At 39.9% G+C, this 9,455-nt stretch overlaps 1 long non-coding RNA gene across 1 annotated transcript; it reads left to right on the top strand.

The window, feature by feature from the left end:
* The first annotated feature begins 5,551 nt into the window (after positions 1 to 5,551).
* Positions 5,552 to 8,583, top strand: LOC149449843 (uncharacterized). The gene is made up of 2 exons (XR_016315360.1): positions 5,552 to 7,141; positions 8,366 to 8,583. It is a non-coding gene; the product is annotated as an uncharacterized LOC149449843 (long non-coding RNA).
* Positions 8,584 to 9,455: the final 872 nt, after the last annotated feature.

Here is a 9,455-nt window from a genome sequence, read left to right as displayed (position 1 = left end):
ATGGATGCCCCGACTGTAGGAGAGTCTCTATGGCTTGTCCTCAGCTACCAATCAGATGGTGGGACAGGTTGGAGCTGAAGTTTGGTGTCTGTGGGCAGCACGATGGGAGAATTCCCCGCCCACGTCATAAGAGAATACATTGTCGGTGCCCGTCTGGTGTAGAGCTGCCTCCGTGTTCCTGTCATCCGGGGTCTTCTGAAGCCATGCGTATGGGGAAGGATAGGGCTGCTGTCAAGTGATCCGCCATTGGTCCGTTTTTCAGTTTAAAAAAGCGGAAGAAAACTGCATCCCTTTAAATCCCATGGCGCTCTTCACATTGATCTGATGTTCTTCAGTTGGAGCGACAAAAATCATGCTCGCAGCATTTTAGGTGCAGGTTTGTTCAGTTAAAAATGAATGGAAACTGCAGCAAAAATGCAACGCACCTGTAGGAAGTGCTTTGTCCAGTGAGAAAAATGCAACGCATGCTTTCACTTCTACCAGCATATGCGTGTTTGCTGCATCTTTTCCGCAGAGCAGTGTGAAATTATCCTGATGGTAATATCCAGGCTGACCCATTCATTGAAGGGTTGCTTTAAGGCAGTGGTTCTCAACCTTCCTAATGCCGTGACCCTTTAATACATTTCCTCATGTGGTGACCCCCCAACCATAAAATGATTTTCGTTGCCACTTCATAACTGTAATTTTGCTACTATTATGAATCATAATGTAAATATCTGAGATGCAGGATGTATTTTCATTGTTACAAATTGAACATAATTAAAGCATAGTGATTAATCACAAAAACAATAATTATATATTGTGAAATATTTATTTCTAATTACAAATAAATGAAATTTTGTGTTGTAGCATGGCTTAGCATGGGTAACAGTCTTAATATGACAACAGTAAGCTACCGAAGTGTCGTTTTACCTTCAATACTGCTGCTTTCAACACAGTAGCTGCTCTATACACAAGTGAATGGTCCACATAAGTACATTATGGCGCCAACCCTGTCACATACACCTGTATTTGTACAGGGTGTATGTGATGGGGTTGGCGCGATGATGTCATTACGCCGGGTACTTGTATGTGGACGTATCTGCATGTGGGCGGACCGGCCTGGAGACGGATAGAGGAGCGGTGTCGTGGTACCTAAGACCATGGGAAATATGTGTTTTCCGATGGTTTTAGGCGACCCCTTTGAAAGGGTTGTTCGACCCCCAGGTTGAGAACCACTGCTCTAAGGGTTAATGTCACAGAACAAATCCACGCTCTAGAAGATTCCAAAACCCATTGCCTCTTGGATCAGGAAGGAATTTTTTCCCCTGCAGAAGCAAATTGGATCGTGCTTTGCTGGGTTTTTTTTTGCCTTCCTCTGGATCAACTGTGGGTGTAGGATTAAAACTTTTTTTTTTTTAATGGTTGAACTGGATGGACTTTTGTCTTTTTTCAGCCAGACTATGTAACTATATTGTCAGGATCCACCGAATGCCGGATCAGCTGCTGAAAGCTGCAGACAGTTGCTCTTGCCTGGCTCTCCAGTGGGGTAGAACAGACTGACAGTCACTGCTCTGCTTGGAGCAGACCAAGAACTGAGCGATTAGCAGTCATGTGATCACTAAGTTCTCAGGGTTAGAGTCCACAGGGGACAGCTACAGTATCAGACCAATGATGCAGCATGGAGGCGAGGATGTATGTTTGTGAGTTTTTTGTTTAACAACCCCAAACTTCTGGTTTAGGGCTCGTTCATACCATGGTGGAGAGATGTCAGTTTTTCTGCACACATTCTGCAAGGGCACAACTGAATCAATTGTTCTCTATGTGCCTTGTTCACACCACAACACTAGTATCACATGCAGATTTTTTTCTGCTCAGGAATCTGCAATGTGTATAAAACTCATTACAACGCACATGAAAACTGATGTAAACCCGCGTCTCTGCAAGTGAAATCTGTGCATCATTTTCCATCAGTTTCTACATGTTTGTTGTGGATGAGGCCTTAAGGGAATTCTAAGCACAGCATGCACTCTCATTTTTAACACCAGCACAGTAATAGCAAAACAAACAATAGTTATTTTTGATAATCTGACATACAGTGGCACAAAAAGTATGTGAACCCCTTAGAATGAACTGGATTTCTTTATTAACCAGTTGCCGATCGCAGATAGCCGAATGACGGCTACACTGCAGCCAGCCAGTTCTGGGAGGACGTGCTCTCCTGCACTCCCCCAGGGGCATGCACCCGGCGATCTCCGTGATTGTTGTGTCCTACGGACACAGCTGATCACGTGATTTGGTAAAAGGCCAATCACATTGGCCTTTTACCACATGATCAGGCATGTCCAATGACATGCTGATCACAGGGAAATGCAATTGACAGTTCTCGGCTGCACTTTCCTCACGCTGTCAGATCGTGAGGAAAGTACTGCCGAGAACTGGCAGTTGTTAGAGCAGGGGTCAGCACTGATGATCAGTGCCCTGATGATCGGTACCCAGCAGTGCCGCCCACTTGTGCCCAGCAGTGCCACACACCTGTGCCCACCAGTGCCACCCAGCAGTGCAGCCCAGCAGTCCTGCCAGTCAGTGCCCAGCAGTTGTGCCAGTCAATACCTAGCAGTGCCGCCAATCAGTGCCCAGCAGTTGCACCAGTCAATGCCTAACAGTGCTGCCAGTCAGTGCCACCTATCAGTGCTGTCTATCAGTACCCATCATCAGTGCCGCCTATCCGTGCCACCTCATTAGTGCTGCCTATCAGTGCCCATCAATGCTGCCTCATCAACGCACATCAGTGAAGGAGAAAAATTACCTGTTTGCAAAATTTTATAATAGAAACAAAACCTTTTTTTTTTTCAAATTTTTTGCAATTTTTTTGTTTATAGCGCAAAAAGAAAAACACCCATCGACGAGTAAATACCACCAAAAGAAAGCTCTATTTGTGAGAAAAAAATGGTAAAAATTTCATATGGGTACAATCTTGCATGACCGCTCAATTATCAAAGTGCGATAGCGCTGAAAGCTGAAAATTGGCCTGGTAAAGAAGGGGGTATAAGTGCCCGGTAGGCAAGTTGTTAATTTGCCAAAAAATGTGATTTGATCCTCATCAAAGTCACAATAGTTAACCACTTGCCATCCTGAGGATTTACCCCTCTTCCTGACCAGGCCTTTTTTGCTATTCTGCGCTGCACTATTTCAACTGATACTTGCGCGGTCATGCAATGCTGTACCCAAACGAAATTTATGTCCTTTTTTCACACAAATAGAGCTTTCTTTCTACGGTATTTGATCACCTGTGCGCTTTTTATTTACTGAAAATTTTGAAGAAATATGATATTTTTTACTTTCAGCTATAAAAAATATATAGTAAACTCAAAAGTTAGTCATAAATTTAGGCCAAAATGTATTCTGCTACATGTTTTTGGTAAAAAAAGATCCCAATAAGTGTATATTGATTGCTTTGTGTGAAAATTATAGCGTCTACAAACTATGGTATAGATACTGCAATTTACGCCATTTTTTTGTTATACAGAGCTGCACTAGTTTAAAAAGTTTCACATTTACATCCTTTTTTCACACAAATAGAGCTTTCTTTTGGTGGTATTTGATCACCCGTGCACTTTTCATTTTTGGCGCTATAAACAAAAAACATTTTTGCAAAATGCTTTTGGTTAAAAAAATCCAAAAAAGTGTATATTGATTGCTTTGTGTGAAAGTTATCGCATCTACAAACTATGGATAATAGAATTTACACAGCTTTTACTTTCTGACTGCTCATCACATTTCTTGAGGTGCTAAAATACGAGGACAGTACAAACACCCCCAAATGACCCCTTTTCGGAAAGTTGACACCCTAAGCTATCTGCTGAGAGGCATATTGAGTCCATGGGTAGATGTGGAATAACACTCCAAAATACATTCTGCTACTTCCACCTAGTATGGGGATACCACATGTGTGAGACTTTTTGGGAGCCTAGCCACATACAGGAGCCTGAAATCCAATGAACACTTTGAAAGCCTGAAGGTGCGTAACTTCCTAATTTCACTTCCTCACTACCCATTACAGTTTCGGAGGCCATGAAATGCCAGGATAACACCAAAGCCCCCCAACAGACACCTTTTTGGAACCCCAAGGAATTTAAAAAGAGGCATGGTGAGTATTTTGCAGATCTAATTTTTTCTCACAAGGTTTTGAAATATAAAAAAAAAGAAAAAAATATGTTTTTGTTTTCTTTGTTCATTTTCCAAAAACTTGTGGCAACAAACGAGATCTGCTAAATACTCACCATGCTTCTTATCAAAAGGGGTCATTTGGGGGGGTTTGGTGCTATCTTGGCATTTCAGGGTCTTAAAAACTGTGATAGGTAGTCGGGAAGTGTAATGAGGAAATAAAGCCCTTTAAAAGCCTGAAGGTGCTTATTGGATTTTGGGGTCCTGTACTTGGCTAGACTGCCAAAAAGTTTCTCATGTGGTACCCCCATACTCGGGAGAAGTAGCAGAATGTATTTTTGGGAGTAATTCCACATATACACATATGGCATGTGAGAGCAATAAATCATTTAAGAGGCAATTTTGTGTTAAAAAAAATATTTTTTTTTGTCATTTTCCAAAAACTTTTGGTAAAAAAATAAATTCTTCTATTGACTCAACATGCCTCTCCGCAAATAGTTTGGGGTGTCTACTTTTCAAAAAGGGGTCATTTTGGGGGGTGGGGGCATTTTATGCACAACATTAGAAGTTTATGCCACACATCATTCACTCTTCTAACCACCTGAAGACCAAGCCTTTTCTGACACTTTTTGTTCCCATGAAAAAAAAATCTGTATTTTTTGCTAGGAAATTACTTTGAACCCCGAAACATATATTTTTTTAAAGAAGATGCCCTAGTGAATAAAATGGTGGGTACTGCAATTTTTTATGTCACATAGTACTCGTGCAGTGATTTTTCAAACGCAAATTTTTTGCAAAAAATACATTTTTTTTACTTCTAATGCAAAAAAACACAATATATTGGCCAATTATTTGGTAAGATATAAAAGATGATGGTGTGCCGAGTAAATGGATACCAAACATGACATGCTTTAAAACTGCGCATGCCCCGTGCAATGGCAACAAACTGCATACATTTTTAATATCCATAGGCAATGCTTTAAAAGCCTTTACAAGCTACCATTTTAGATTTACAGAGGAGGTCTAGTGTTAGAATTACTGCCCTTGATCTGACGTTTGCGGAGATACCTCACATGCATGGTGCAAATGCTGTTTACATACGGGCACAGGGTCAAGGCTCATGCACGCATGTGCGTGCGTGTGTGGGGGGGCGAGGGTGCTTTTTTTTTTTTAAGTTATTTTGATTTTTTAAATTATTTTTACACTGTTCCTTTCATTTTTTTTTTTTTTGATCACTTTTACACCCTTTTCCAAATTATTATGCAAATTATATTTTTTTCATTTACCTAAATAATTGATGTAAATAACAGTCATCATAATTCTCATGTTATCAACTATTAAGAGTACAATTCAAATTTTATTGAACAATCCTCCTAATGCTATCAGTATTTTTTTTAAACATAAAAAACTTACAATGCACTGTTCCAAATTATTACGCACAGTAAGTTTCAAAACACTTTATAGGTTGTAAAGAACTGAAAATTGTCATTTGTTCTGTTTGCAGCATATTTACTGAAATCAAAAGCTATTTCAATCAAACTTTTAACAACATTTTAACTTTTTAAACATTTTAACAGGTCACGGTACATTTTAACATAGGACCCCTTATTTGATAGCAGCTTCACAAGTCTTGCATCCATTGAACTTGTTAGTTTTTGGACAGTTTCTGCTTGAATTTGTTTGCAAGATGTCAGAATAGCCTCCCAGAGCTGCTGTTTGGATGTAAACTGCCTCCCACCCTTATAGATCTTTTGCTTGAGGATGCTCCAAAGGTTCTCAATAGGATTGAGGTCAGGGGAGAAAGGAGGCCACACCATGACTTTCTCTCCTTTTATATCTATAGCAGCCATTGATGCAGAGGTATTCTTTGCAGCATGAGATGGTGCATTGTCATGAGAAGAGAAGAGAGAAGGGGGGAATTGAGTCTTCAGGTGGGCGTTCAAGTGTGGCTATCCATGGCAAACCTTAAGCTGGCATGCCCTTCAAGGAAACTCGCACCTAAATTTTTGGGGCCATTTCCAGTAAAGAGGCAACTTAAACAAGGTATCATAGGAACTATCTTTACCAGAATCATTTAAGATCCATCCAGTATTTCATGTTTCGCTCCTAAAGCTTGTGCTAATGGATCCCTTTCCTAATAGGGGGTGTGGTCCTCCTGAGCCGATGCTTGTAAATGGAGACGAAGAATATGAGGTGGAAGCTGTTGTGGATTGCAGGAAAAGAAGGAACCAGTTGCAGTACCTGATCAAGTGGAAAGGATATGGTCCTGAAGAAAACTCCTGGGAGCCCGCACAGAATGTCCATGCTAAAGTACTCATTTATGCTTTTTTTCCATGGCCACCCGGAAAAAGGAAGCCAGCTGGGCATCCGGAGGCAGCCCGTAAGGAGGGAGCAATGTCAGGAAGATGCTCGCCATAGTGCACAGCGGCGCAGGCGCAGATCTGAGAGGGCCCATTCTGCTGCACATAGTCGTGTGCATTTGCATTCGCGCATGTGCACACGCACACGAGACAGCCCGTTGCTAATGTTGGTGCTAATCAGACTATTTATACCCAGCAGCACTATTAGCCTGTGCTGTCTGATCTGCAGCTCCCCCTCCTGTATTCCTATTCCTGTGAGTGATTACCTGTGATTGACCCCAGCTTGTTTCTTGTACTCCGCCTCTGCCTTCTGACTCTGCTGGATCTGCTCCCACCATCACTGACCCTGGCTTGTGACCTGACTATTCTTCTGCCTACCATTCATGCCTGATCTGCTTATCTCTTACCGACCCGGCTTGTCTGACCCTGCATACAGTCTGCTAGCAGCCTGCTTTGCTGCCAGCCAGTCCAGCCATCCCATCTGCCAGAGAAGTGCCAGCAATTCCCACACAGACTACAGGACTGACCAGGCACTCATACCCCGCCGTGCTCTTGTGGTTGCTATTCCACCTTCAGTGGCCCTCGAACCGGAGCTGTACGAGAGGCCTTCCTCCGCCGTCAGGCTCACAAGTAAGGTACGTGACAATATCCTCTTTGCTTAAGTGATTTTATTTCTTTTCTTAAATCTCCTATTTATTTGTATTTTTTATCTGTATAGCCTATACATCCTCTATAACTAATTTCCTAAACATGTCTACATACCTGTTGTCTGTTATATTGGGGTTGAAAGTCGATTTGTTTTTCAGAGTGGTGTGATAAGTACTTTCTAATTCTCTAATATCAATAGGGATTGTGCTTGGATTTTGGGCATAATATTTTTTAATATTCAAATCCCTTACTAGTTTCTGGATGCTGATGTATGTATCAAACCTATTTAAACTCTGAATGGGTGCAAATTTTAACCCCTTATCTAGAATGTATACTTCTTCTTTGGTAAGGGGTTTACAGCTCAAAATTGCAAATTCCCTCTACTAATCCCTTCTTTTTTGTTGCTTTCTTCTTCCTCCTCTGCAACTCCTTTTACTGGTGTTACCCTGGGTTCTTCTCTCTCTGGGGGGGGGGGTATTTTGACTCCACCCTAAAAAAAGGATTTGGAATGGGAGTCTCTGGTTCCTCTGTTGCTAGGGGTAAATATCTATTTTGAATCGGTACTTGTTCTGGTTTATAGTAAGGTTTCTTATAATACTGTGATCCCTGTGGTTTGGGTTTGTATTGGACATATCACTGATGATTTTGGCCATACCCTCCATTTCCCCCATAATTTTGATACTCCTGATGTGGCCTAGGTTGATAACCTCTGTATTGGTTATTATATGGTGGTCTACCACTTTGCGGTGGGTAGTATGGTGGTTCTCTATATGGAGCTGGATTAGGTTTCCAATTGTTATTACTATTATAGCCCCTCCTGTATTGCTGAGGTGTATATTCTTCATAATGTTGTTGTCTGTCTTCTCTTTGTTCATTTCTTGATGTATGATATATGGGAGTTTTAAAAACCCCAAATTTTTTTTTTGGGGGATAGATTGTTGGCTATGTTTTTTTCTGGTGTTGATTCTGATTTTAATTCGTTATTCACTAATTTTATTTGCCATTTGTATACTTGTTTCTGCTGGTAATCCTGAACTACTCTTTGGTATTTTTTCTTTCTTATTTTCTAAATCTTTCTTTTGTACATTTTTGTTTAATGCATTCATGAATTTTCCAAATTCTGGTTGATCTTTGAGTAATTCTACTTTTTCTTTATACTCAATAATTTGTGCTTCAATCTTCCTAATTTTCCTTTGTTTTCTTTTTATTAGGCATTGTAATACTTCCATACCTTTCTCACTAAAGAAGTTATACCACTCCTGTATATCATCTTCTTCTATCAAACCATCATTGATGGGAAACTCCCATCTAAGTTTCCTTGGGATCATTTTGTTCTTTTATATATTTTTCCATGGTGATAATATCCCACCATGTGTTCACTTTTTTATCCATTGTGTGTCCTAATTTCCAAAATATATTTGTGATATTAGTGTCAGTGTGCTCTTCTCCTTTAAATATATCCTCTATATTGAGGTCTCTATTTTCTAAATATGAAAATACTTCCATAGTGTCTACTAACAAGTGTATGAGCAATATCAAAATTTATAAGTGTGATTCTTGTGAGCTACTATGGTGTATTTAAATGATCTGATCAATTAAAATAAAAAGTGAAAATATTATCTAGTGACTGAATAAATACTTATATAAATTGAATCAGTGGGTCGCCTACACTATACACATACGTATACAAATGTGTCTTTATCAAATTAAAAAAAATTTTGTGTCACGCTCCACTAACAATATACACAAAAATCAATTCGTGCAAAACAATAAACTGATTACTAATATATTTTTATAACGTGATATTATCAATCATGCTAGTAATGCATGCATATCTTCACATATAAAGTCCTCAAAAGGAATCCTCAAATCAATCCGTGATTCTATGATATATAAAAAAAATAAAAATGAGAAGAAATATTATTATTATTATTATTATACAGTATTTATAAAGCGCCAATAGTTCGCTCAGCGCTGTACATTACAGAGGGGAACAGAACATGTGACAGAACAATACCAATACAATGCAAAACATGAGGGGATCGAGGGCCCTGCTCTTTCGAGCTTACAATCTAGGAATATATATATTAAAAAAATATATAAAAAATAGTCCACCAAATTTATAAATGTATATTGTGCTCCTTCACCAGTTGTGCTCTCACCTGATGTGTATGACCAAACCGTTAAGTGAGGTCATACAGGCTTGTGTCCCTTTAATTGGGCTCAGAATAGGACAAATGGATAAATCCCTGTATCCCAGATGGATGGATGAATGGAGTTTTTTCTTTTTTCCAGCAGGGG

The sequence above is a fragment of the Staurois parvus genome, unplaced genomic scaffold, assembly GCF_062004578.1.
Source record: "Staurois parvus isolate SC_StPar_1 unplaced genomic scaffold, SC_StPar_1.0 ptg000601l, whole genome shotgun sequence".
NCBI classification, from domain to species: Eukaryota; Metazoa; Chordata; class Amphibia; order Anura; family Ranidae; genus Staurois; species Staurois parvus.
The sequence above is the reverse complement of the archived record's forward strand: the minus strand, read 5'-3'. Positions and strand labels throughout refer to the sequence as shown.